General features: G+C 37.1%; 1 protein-coding gene across 3 annotated transcripts in view; it reads right to left on the reverse strand.

Moving 5' to 3' along the window:
• The window catches only part of LOC118744786 (putative polypeptide N-acetylgalactosaminyltransferase 9), a 438912-nt gene that overhangs the window by 345241 nt on the left and 81877 nt on the right, over nt 1-11794 (reverse strand). For all 3 annotated transcript variants that reach the window (XM_036478111.1, XM_036478107.1, XM_036478109.1), the window contains exon 2: nt 10085-10418. The gene's annotated coding sequence lies outside the window, so the exon portion shown is untranslated. The remainder of the gene's footprint in view (nt 1-10084; nt 10419-11794) is intronic.

Consider the following 11794-nt stretch of genomic DNA (forward strand, 5'->3'; position numbering starts at 1 on the left):
TATATATATATAACTTAAGAAATATGAGTAAATATATAAACATTGTGTAAACACGAAGGAAGTCTAGAATCCTTTCATACTGAGCACAGCGGAAATATGTTGCTTGGAAATCTCATGAATTCCTCCCCGAGAAGGATCACATGATCAGCCCCATCAACTATGGGAAGCGTTCGCGAAAGTGCTTCTCACTGATAACTGTAAGCGTGGAAAAGTCTAAACCACAGAAATGATTGTGAAAGCCTTAATCAGCCAAGTTATTTTTGGCGGCTGCACAAAAGATCAGCCTAATCAAGTCTGTTGCAATTAGACTGCTTTTACACAGTTCAAGTATTGAATTCAATTCTGCTCGCATGTGGAAGAGAGGGGTTGAGAAGAAAAGGGACGAGTACGCATGCGTCTGTACCGTCAAGTCGTTTCAACTTTCTTGCTTTGCTTTTGGCATTTTCGTTGCTTCCCATTTAAAGAACCAAAAACTTGAATTCAACAGAATTGAAACGTGTAAAAGCAAATAGAAAACACAAAAGAGAATGAGCAAGAATTGCTTTCAAGTACTTGAATCGTGTAAATCGGGTGTTAGAGGCCAACCAAATTCAAAGTCAAAGGAACACACCTCGAATAAATAACGATCTCAGAAAAATATCGAGAACAAATTTTAGAGACACTGTAGGCTAGGCAGCTTATGATTTAAGGGGAAAAAATAAGTCCCAGCACTTAGCGAGCCTGGGATGTAATCCTAGCACCGCTTATTCAGTTATGAGATGAAGTTGTCGTGCTCGAACCTCTTAAGAGATATTGCCAGATTCAGGGGACAGTGACACCACCTAATCTTTTCTAATCTCTGGTATCCTTGCATTAGATTTAGTTACATTGGATGGCAGTTCTATGTGGACTCAGTGTTCTTTTTGATACCGCGCGGGCTTTGCGTATGTCAATCACTTGGTGCTCAGCAAAAAAAATACATACGCTTCTACAATCCATCGCTTTGAGGTCAACGAGATCATCGAAAAGAAAGCTTTTGACGAAAGGAGAGCTTTTTCTCTCCATTTTAAAAGAGTCGGACAATGACAGAGAACATGTTGGAAGGCTTCTTTTTCGTCCTCATGCATGCAGCTGCAGCAGCAGTCGTTCCAATATGCGTCTAGTCTAGCTGTGTGTAATCCAATCATTCAATGCCCAATGAGAACTCCAGTTGCTATGCGAATGCCCTGCCTCCTTTAATATGTATGTATATAAAGCTGGCCAGAGTATCTTGTCAATATGACAGGTCGGTTTCTTTTGCCATCGTTCATTGACTATCCCCATGGATTTTTCATTCAGTAGAAATTTATAAATTGGAGGAGGTATGACCAGAGTATCCCTTATATCTCTCAGGCAATGTCGTTCTACTACGCGTGAGCTCGCCTTCCTTGCGAATTCCCTCAATGTCGCAATTGCCTGACTGCCAGTGAAAATGTAGATATTATGACTAAGAATCGTATCATACTGTACCAGTGATGCCACCTTTGAGATAGCTATCAGTTCCGTCTAAAAAACGCTGAATGATATACGTAATTGCTCTGAATAAACCCCGACCCAATACTCTTCTGTCAAGTTTTGATTCATCCGTGCAAACATGAATTGCTTTTCTTTCCCTGACTGTATGTAGTGACCATGCTTCCCTTGAGGAAACTCATAATCTTGGTGTTGGTAGTGCGGTTGAGGGCGATGTGCTATGTTTTGCAGTGACCGATATGTGGCTGCGTCCATTTCTTGCTCGCGTTAAGCCTAATGGCTCGAACGACGATTTTTTAGAGCTTGTAGTTGGACCGTAGTCAATGTAGAACCAAGTGTGGAAGTGTTATGCTGACATCATCGAAACAACCAAGTATTTTAAGAAAAAGTCAGACAGGTACCAAAGCTGGCTCTGCCCTGAGTAAGAATTCTAACCCGGCGGAAATTAGGCTGGGTCGAAGGAAACCCTAATGTTAGGTTACGGCAATGAGCCTACAACGACGAAAGAAGTCGGAAGAAATCTGCCGAAAGCGGCCGCAGGTGAAGTCGCAGTTGGATTCTGACCTAATGGTATTTGGCGGAGTTACAAGTACCACTAAAGGTCTTTCGACTGGTCGAGAGAGCTTCCGAGGACTGCTTGACGGGTGCCTCACGCTGGGCTCAAACGGCACGCCATATCGTCAAGGAAGACAAACTAAGATCGCCGCATAGCCACTAGAATGTAGGCACGCTACGGAGGGCAGCTTACTGATGAGGTTTCTGAAAACGATCAGCCACATAGCCGCACAAGAGGGGGAAATGTGCCTACAAAAGGAGCTTAAGGCTGGTGCGGCCCCAGAAATAATTAAACGCGTCGGCTTGGCTATCTGCGCAGTTTTCTTGAAACTGCTTAAAGAAGTATCTGCATCACCTCGAAGCTGCGAGAGTTCCAAAATGCACACACGGCATTTTAAGCGTATTCTTTGCGCCGACTAGTAATCGATGTGGCTCCAAACGGAGGCAGATTTGCTGGTTGTGGTAGTCTGTAGGAGCTAATCTTGAGGCCTTGGACAAGAAGAATCTACCCCTACGTACGAAGGCTCGTGTCTGGCTTCCTGCCAAACTTTCCGATGCATGACTCTAAGGTTATCCGACCGAGGAACTATATCGGCAAGCGCTTGTGGTACGCTCTTGGACAAATGACCTTCATTTCAGCTCAACGACTTGAAAAAGTTCTACTCTATGCCTCTTCCTAGGTTGGAATATATATGAGAATACTCTGGCCGAATTGAAAGCCTATTAAGGAATTCTTAAGTATGGCAGCGAGCTCCAACCTAACAACAGTAAAAACTCACCACCACCAGTAAAAAGATGGAAGGAAATTAATGCGTTCTGCTTCATGTTCTTATAGGGACTTCTGTGCAGTTCCATTCCTACCTATCGATCCTAACCTCAACCAATCCCTCAACGTGTCCTCCTTCTTCTATATCCGGCCTTCTCTCCAGCCCCTAACTAGGTACTTCACTTTACCACTTGTTTTTCATTCTGCTCTGCATATTTTGTAGTAGGTGCTACAATTCCACCCACGCGTGTTGCAATTTTCACACATACCAACAAAAGTATACATGTACATATTTATGCATGTGTATGTAGCTACGTTCAACACTTCATCTTTTGGGGTTCATCGAACTGCCTAACGGTAGCATGTGGCACAAGTGTGCTCCTATGAACTTGTAGAGAACGTGTGGCATTTGGCATACTAGCGGAACCATTAAACTCTCCGTCGAATGCCAAATGCGGCGGCTTAAACCATTTGGCGCATTGGTAGCGCGCCGAAGTTTAATGTGTTTTGATGCGGAATGCCAAATGGGTTTCCGCTATGTTTTTTTTGAATTTAGTGAAATAGGAGATAGTGCAGTAGCAAATAGATGGCAGCGGAGAGGAGTTGCAGGCACTCTCTGCCAGATGGAATCTTGTGAGGAAGAAAAATGGGCATGAAGTACTTTTAGTAAGCATCACGGCTAAAGGATTTTATGGATACTTCGTGTGAAAAACGCTTTACTATCCACTGCATTAGATCTACTTAAGGTGACAGCGTGTGCTTTCTTAAAAAGGAAGAGTATATATTTTTCTTTTTCAATTTAAGTCAACTGAATTTAAGGAAATTTCCATACTTCATTTCCATTGCAACATTAACTATGACAGAGTTACAGTTTAATTAAGTTAAGAACGCGAAATATGCACACGTAAGTATGAAGCAAGTTTTTCCTTAACAACAACCAAACTTTTTTCAAGCTTTTCATTAAGCAAAGTCACACATAAATACTTATGTACACTCGTAATGTTTAATTATAAATGAATTAGTTGTTGCAAGTGAACATTGCCGTATTTCATAGGCAGACCTTCGCAGCAACACTCCCCAGTTAATTCGCGCACTGATAAATACATACATACATATCTTGCTTTTGAATTATTATTTTTTTTTTGCTACATGTGTGCGAAAACATAGTCTTTTGCCTGCGGTTTGTTGAGCACATTACTTGGCAAACAATGCGACTTTCCTTGCTTGCAATCATTGCATTCGCTGCGCGGTGCACGTTTCGAATGAGCAGCGAATGAAACAAAGCAAAAAGAACGGAAAGCATAGAAAGTCGGAAAAACAGCGCATTTCAGTTGTTAATGTTGCATGAATACTTGCAACAACATGGAAGAGGTTGCGTGGTTGTGTCCTCAGTTGATTTGCAGCAACCGTAATGAGCGCTGAGGTCGTGGTAAATGAAGTGGGGACAGAAGAAAAGAGGGGTAGTGAAGGATATCATTATTATTAGTGTAGATGGCAGTGGTTGGAACGATAATGTCGGCTATGAAAACATTAATACGTTTATATGTAAGAACACCACAAGGGATACGTTGATTTAGTAAGGATAATGCACTGGATCTTTAGTATAAAACTTAACATTTAATCTTTCTAACACTTCGTATAGTTTGTGGTTCTCGTATGAATTTGTACTTAAATTGAGCTCTAGAATGTCAAAAAAATCTTAACCAGATCTCACCGAATGACCGCCAAACCGTTAATAAAAAAAAGTTTAAAAAACCTCGAAAATTCTCAAAAAAATTTCCCAAAAGTGCGGTAAAAATAGCGAAAAAATCCAAAACGTTCCGCCAAATTCCGAAAAGTATCCGAAAGGATACGAGAAGTGAGAACATATACGAAAAAATCTTAATATCAAAATATTCGAAAAAGCCACACTGGAATCCAGGAAAGCATGGTAAAAATTCTGAATATTCCAAAGAAACTCCAAAACAACAAGCCAGAAATGTCCAAATAATTCATAGCTTCACTAAAAAGGCCTTGAAAATTTTTGAAATATACAAAAAAATATCAACAACTTCCAAAACAAACAAAAAAACTCAAAGAACCCAAGAGTTCTGCGAAGTGCCAAGAAACCCGAGGAAAAAGCCATGTATGAGAAAGTGCATTGGCGGCTAGTTAAAACTTGACGTAAGAAACTTAAGACCCTTTGCATTTTAGATTCTTAAGTTGTGGTCGTACGGAAATTGAGAGCGGTGAGAGGCGCTCAGGCTTGGCAGACTCTCGTTATTGTATTTCTCAAAAATAAATGAACGCAAACATTTTAAGTCGCATGAAAAAGAAAAATATTTTCGCTTCTTGCTCAAGTTGAGGTGCTGAGTACTTGTTGACGATTTCTTACGGTAAATTTATTTAAGTTAAGTCTTGACTAACTACGTTTTAAGAAACTTGCTTAACTCATTCTCTTAAAATGTTTTTGTTTTTGCGATTCTTGGTTGCACCTTGCTTTTACGTAAAATATATTCTCACTCCTCTTTTCATTATCTCAAAATAATTTCGCAAACAATATGGGAGGTGAAGTGGTTTCTTCATCCTTTTGCCTTTTCCTTCGGTCTATTTGTGTAAACTGTTTCACCACATATGGATGTATGTATGAAACTTTTTATTCAGTATGTATTCTATATTCATGTATGTATGTCTTGATATGCTTTGTCCCAATTATTAAATCGCATGTTTCCTTGCGTTAACATCGACACAATACATTTGAATTTCAATTTACGTATTTGAATGTATGACTACATATGTACATATATGGAGATGTACCCTGAAGGAAAATCTCAAGAAAAACAAGCACAACCTAATGGCAAATTTTTTTTGGAGTTATATCTTTCCATTTAAGTAATATAGGTTGTAAATATAAAACAAATCGGACCATAAATGCGACCAAATATTTAGACTGCTGCGCCACCTATCATTAAATTTTTGTTTGCAGAGTTATTCCTTTTCATAAACATGGTAGTTTTCAAATATCCCTACACCTGCGCCACCTGGCGGATTAAATCTTTCATATTGCATTGTCATCTCTCTCCCTGAGCCAAATTTGATGTTTCAAGTTTCTAGAACATCGGGAAGTTAGTTACAGATGTTCCTGCTGGGTATGTTGATATGTACATAAATAAATATATAGAAAAACGCTATGTTCAGTTAGCCTCTGGCGAGAATGTCGCGCCACCTTTTTTGATTAACTAACTAATATTGGGCATGCCAGTAGGGCAGCCAGTCTGCGCCCATTTCTATTGAGGGCACATTAGGACACGGCCATGGAAACATGCTTATTAGTGATTTTGCTGATATGCGATAGTTGAGTAATGTGCGTGCTATTTAGGTACCTAATTTTTCAACCACATAAAAATAGCAATGTGTGTGTGTGTATTTATGTCGAAAGTTGTTGAAAATTTTAGTGTCTGCTTGGTAGGCGTTTAAGTATACTTCACTTGCATAGACCGATGTATTTTTGTGCTCCTATGCACAGTTAGTGTCAACTGGTTACCTGCTGCATGCGCTCATTATCGACCAACTACATTGGAAGTACAGCAAAAAAAAAAAATTGTTTCAAATTTCATGTGTTCATGTGTAGTGGGCGTTGTTGTGCAACACAAAAGCATTAAATGTATTGTCACATTTTATAGAGCAGTCGTGCGTCGCGCGTCCCTCCAAATTAGAGCAACAGTGGACGGACGTGCATGCCAATAGCTTTGTAGTAATATTCATTGTTTATTACATGCAGGCTGTCACAAGCACATACTCAAATACATACATACATACATAGATATATCTTTGACCGTTAGTTCATTATCGCCTCCTGGAGCACGTGCACTCGAGTTTATTAAATTAAATTTCCAGCATAGTTCAAAGCATAGCTGCAGAATTGCATTTTAGTTCCCTTGTGAGGGTGTGTGTCCCTGGGTTGTCTATTGCGCACAAGTGCACATGAAATTAATTTACTACCTGCGCGATATTTTAACAGTGTTGTGCATTGTATCCATGTGTTTGCGCGAGCTTTTGTTAATACTGGTTACTAAATACTAATACATATTTTACTCCAATTTTTTATTTTTTTTATATTTTATGTCCTCTTGGATGAAGCATCCACTCACTTTAACCATTTCAGACACCCGCTTAGTTAAATTTTAATCAGTAGTTATTAGTATGTCAATGCGGAAGTTATTACATACATACATATGTATGTAGGTATCCCTGAATGGCACAACTGGAGTTGGAGAAATGTATAGAAGTATTTATATAAGGCCCCACGTTCTTTTTACAGTGATATTTCCCAGGAAATATATATAGGTCTTCATTTCATTTACATTCGTACTGAATGTCATTATGAGTATTGTTATCGACATCATAAATTTCATCGATATTTTTACGTCAAACGATCGTTTTATTGTAGCTTGATGTTATCACCATATATGGTTACCGTATCTGTTATCCTTATTATTTAGAATTTTCGAAATAAATATCGATAATTTCGTTTCATTGTTAAATTTGATGTTATCGCTGTATGTATATCGTTGCCGTCATTGTTATCGTTTTTGCGTAAAATTATCGATTTAGATATCAGTATCGATAACTGCATCGTTTCGAATTAAAATTTGTTTGTAATTTTTGCTGTGGTCATACATAACTAGCCCATATAGGTGGCGTACCGTATATCGATAACTATCGATTTATATTTGCTACTGTTATCGAAACTTTACTGTTATTGTTTTATGTTCGTTATTTCAAACGAGGATATTACCGCGATTTTTCATTATCGATACTGTTATCCTTGACGATTATATTTGATCGATATCGATAACAGCAGCGCCACCTTTTTTAATAGAAAATTTCATGATTTTATTTGTTATCGGTATGTTTATAAAAAATATTGTTTAGTTACCTTTTTTCTAAGGACCTAACTCGTTATGTATTAATTTTATCTTAATTATCGATAACTAACGATTTAAATTTATTATTTTTGGCTATATGGTTTGTTTTATTGTTTTATGGACGTCAATATTAAAATTATATAAATCTCGTTATCGATACTGTTACCATCACGCTTATAGTTATCGATATCAGTGTGGCTATCGATAACTCTATCGTTTCTCTATTTTAAAATTTATATAAATTACATTTCTTGTTTTTGTTGGTCTTCGCTACAATTAACGAAAACTTATCGTTTGTCAAAATCAAAAGCTATCGCTAGAAAATGTTTTTAGGCAGCTTAAGCTTTGAAAAATACGAAAAATAGTTTTAAGCGAATCAGCGAATATCACGTAGCGAAAATACGGGTTAGGTATCAAGAGTTTTATTTTTAAATCATTGCAAAATCGTTATTTTTCGATGAAGAATAATCGTTAAACTCAGATTTTTATGTTTTCTATCAAATTAAATCACTTTTTTATCTTCGTTCAAAAATAGATATGTAATTGTTAATTAGGGAAATTTATTTCTTCTTCCGCTGTCTTCTCCGCACTATTCCATTATCATTATTAATCTTTTACCCGCAAACGCATGTGGCACGTTGCAATACGCTGTTGTGGTTGTTATTATTTGTTGCCAATCTAGATTGCGTGCATAGTGAATTATAAATGCCGTGTGAATTACTGGGACACAATGGTGCGATAAGTGGTGCGCTTTTTAATTTAAAATATTAAAAACCATATTTGCACTTCACAAACTCCAATCGAGCCCTAGAAATTGCAGTAAAATTGCTGACACATAGACGCACTCAGAATAGTAGCAACTATAACTAGGACTTCGCTAAAATAGAATATGGCACAGTTGGCGGCCAGAAAGTAGCGAAAAAAGTGTCCAGCATTTTCTGTGTCTTCAGGTAGTAACTGTACTGTAAGAGCTCTTAGTAACACTGCAGTGGATATACCAAGGGCTGCTATAAATAAGCGATGCCAGTTAATTCATCAGGCAGGCAAAACGGGTTGATCAAGCCATATTTAATGGTCATTAGACCATACCAGTTTAGTCCATACCAGCTTACCTTCGAATCTAAAGTATTTTTAGACGGCAGTTTTTCAAATATATTTTTGCAAAGCAATATCGAAAATTTTGTGTGCCTTTATACAATTTCGGTGGCACCTACATTTAGAATTAATTTTTTAATAGTTCTACGGGAATAATCGAAGTACTCCATTAGTAAAGGTTTAATGATTTTTGGTGAACTGACATTAGGGTGGTACGTAAGGATAATATGAAGTAAAGGGGATGGATATGAAGTATGGGTAAGTACTGGAACTTGAACTGTGGCAGAAAAAAAAATTGTCTCCTTGAGGCAAAAACATCGATACATCATGCTTTAAGATCCGTCTGTAAATGCCGTAGATTTAATGAAAAATTTAAAAAGGCGACCCCTACTTTCGGAAAATTTATCTTTTCGAAATTGCCTTGCCAAAAAACCTTAAATTCAAACGTGTACGGCGAGCTTTTTTTATGGTACGGTGATATTCATTAAGGTGAATCATCAGAAAAAAAAATCGAGTTAATTTTAATCATGTTAATTTTAAGCCTTCTCAAAAATATTTTGGACAAATATTAAGATTTACGAGAGTTAGACCGATTTGAAGATACCTCTAAAAATCTCATTATTTTGATTCCATTGATACATTTTTTTGATAAACATTTTTCTGCAGATCTTTAAGCTTAAACTCTTCTATCAGCTGAGGTGATTTTTAGAAAAAATCTTTTCAAAACCAATTTTTTTTTTGTAATATGACAAGGTAACTTAGTCGTAAATAAATCACCAAATTGATGCAAGCGATCGGCATGGCGAAATTAAAGATTAGGTATTAAGATGCTGAAACTTTCGTTTCAGGATTCCTACACGGACAAAATAAGGGGCGTGCATACTACACCTGTTTATTATTTCACCATGGTTCGAGCTACCTGTCGTTTTCTAGCGAATAAATATAAGTGAATTGAATCGAAATCAGCTTCTGCTTCAACTTGCACATACACTGTCACTGGCCTACTACGCTACAATCTGCTTATATTTATTCACAAATTCACTCCGATTGGCGCTCTCCTTTCCCCTCTAGATGGCATCACTCTGCACTTTATTGACGATTTATTATCGTTGCCAAACGTTTTGTTGTGAATACGAAAATTCGATTTTGAGCATTTCGGTGACAATAAATGTCAACAACATTGTATTTTTTTAAAAAATGCAAAGCACGTTTCCGGGTATGTCTGAGAATTTTATATGTTCTATTTTTGTGTTTTTTTTTGTTTGCTTACCTGCCTTACTGCTGTTCGTTTCTCATATGTACGAATTCAAATATTTACGGTATTTTTTTAGCCGCAGACCTTTGCGCATTTGCTTGTGACATTTTTTTCCATGTTGTTCCTTGGCTTATGTGCTTTATTGCCATTACACTTTGCTGTTGTGTGGCATGTGCCGTTGTTGTTGCAAGAGTCTGGCTTTTCAACTTTGCTGTGACATTGATAGTCGACTCAGTGGGTGCTGCTGCTGCTGCTGCTGCTACTACTGCCTTCAACGTCATAACTCGTATCGCAGCTGTCAGTTCGTCGACATGTTTATTTCGCATGGCAGGCATCATTTTACGTCACACTGCAAGAAGGTATGCAATGACATGTAGAGTGGAATAAAATCATAAAAAGTCGAACGAAAAACAGAAAACACAGCAAAAAACAAATCATTAGTACAATGCCTTATGAGTTCTAACGGTTAGTTACTCTTTGGGTGCTTAGATTTTATTTACTTAGTATAAGCCTAGTTGTTCGCTACGAATAGGCCTAAACTTGGCCTGATCTGTCTTTCAAAGTTAACGACTATCTCTACGATCTTTCTCACTTCTTCACCACACGACGCCCTACGCTCTACCATACACAATCAATGGTGACCCACTTCAATACCTGAAGGAGGTGCTAATACTACGCTGTGAACGAAGTTACTGACCGGTAAAAAGACCACAATCCGGACAGTAATAGAATGCTTTCTGTGGTCACCCGAATACCACTAATGTACAAAGCGAAGTCCAATACTTTCCGTTGGGGAATTTTATCCTCAGCAAGCAATCTCTGCTCGACTGCTAACGGAGGAAACATTCGAACAGACACCTACTGTAAGCAAATGCACTTTCTAGATGCGTCAAAAGGAAACCTCACGATCTCACGGATGCGATCTATACCGGGCACAACCACTGAACCAGACGTTGCACAGACAAGTCACGTCCACAATGAGACAATAACTACCTCTGCATACTTTCGCCCAGTGAATTCCGTTATCGGAGTTCAACCGACACTTCACCAGCAAATGGTGAGCTTAATCTGCCTTTAAGCAAAAGCGACGCGACCTCGAAGAGTTAGTAGGCCCAATTATAGCTAAAAGAGCCTGATAGAAAATTCTGTATCTCGAAGTGAACTGGATAAACAACTATATTGCAAGCGGCACTAAGCCAGCAAGACTCAGGTTTACCTAAGGAAACTAGACAATGTTACGCAACCTTGAAGTAATGCGAAAAGTAGTCTCAGACGGGACGGCATTTTCAAACCAACGGAGGGGAGTGTTTTAGTCTCCCGGTACACCACTGCTGTGATGAAAACTTTGATTATGCACCAGGCCTTGTGAATCCACACAAACTAAACATTTTTTTCTATTTTACTTTTCCTAATTTTATTTTATTTTTTTATTTTAATTTTATTTTATTTTATTTTTTTATTTTAATTTAATTTTATTTTATTTTCTTTTTTTTTATTTTATTGTATTTTATTTTATTTTATTTTATTTTACTTTATTTTATTTTATTTTATTTTATTTTATTTTATTTTATTTTATTTTATTTTATTTTATTTTATTTTATTTTATTTTATTTTATTTTATTTTATTTTATTTTATTTTATTTTATTTTATTTTATTTTATTTTATTTTATTTTATTTTATTTTATTTTATTTTATTTTATTTTATTTTATTTTATTTTATTTTG

The sequence above is a fragment of the Rhagoletis pomonella genome, unplaced genomic scaffold (assembly GCF_013731165.1).
Source record: "Rhagoletis pomonella isolate Grant_MI unplaced genomic scaffold, Rhpom_1.0 Rhpom_scaffold_00008, whole genome shotgun sequence".
NCBI classification, from domain to species: Eukaryota; Metazoa; Arthropoda; class Insecta; order Diptera; family Tephritidae; genus Rhagoletis; species Rhagoletis pomonella.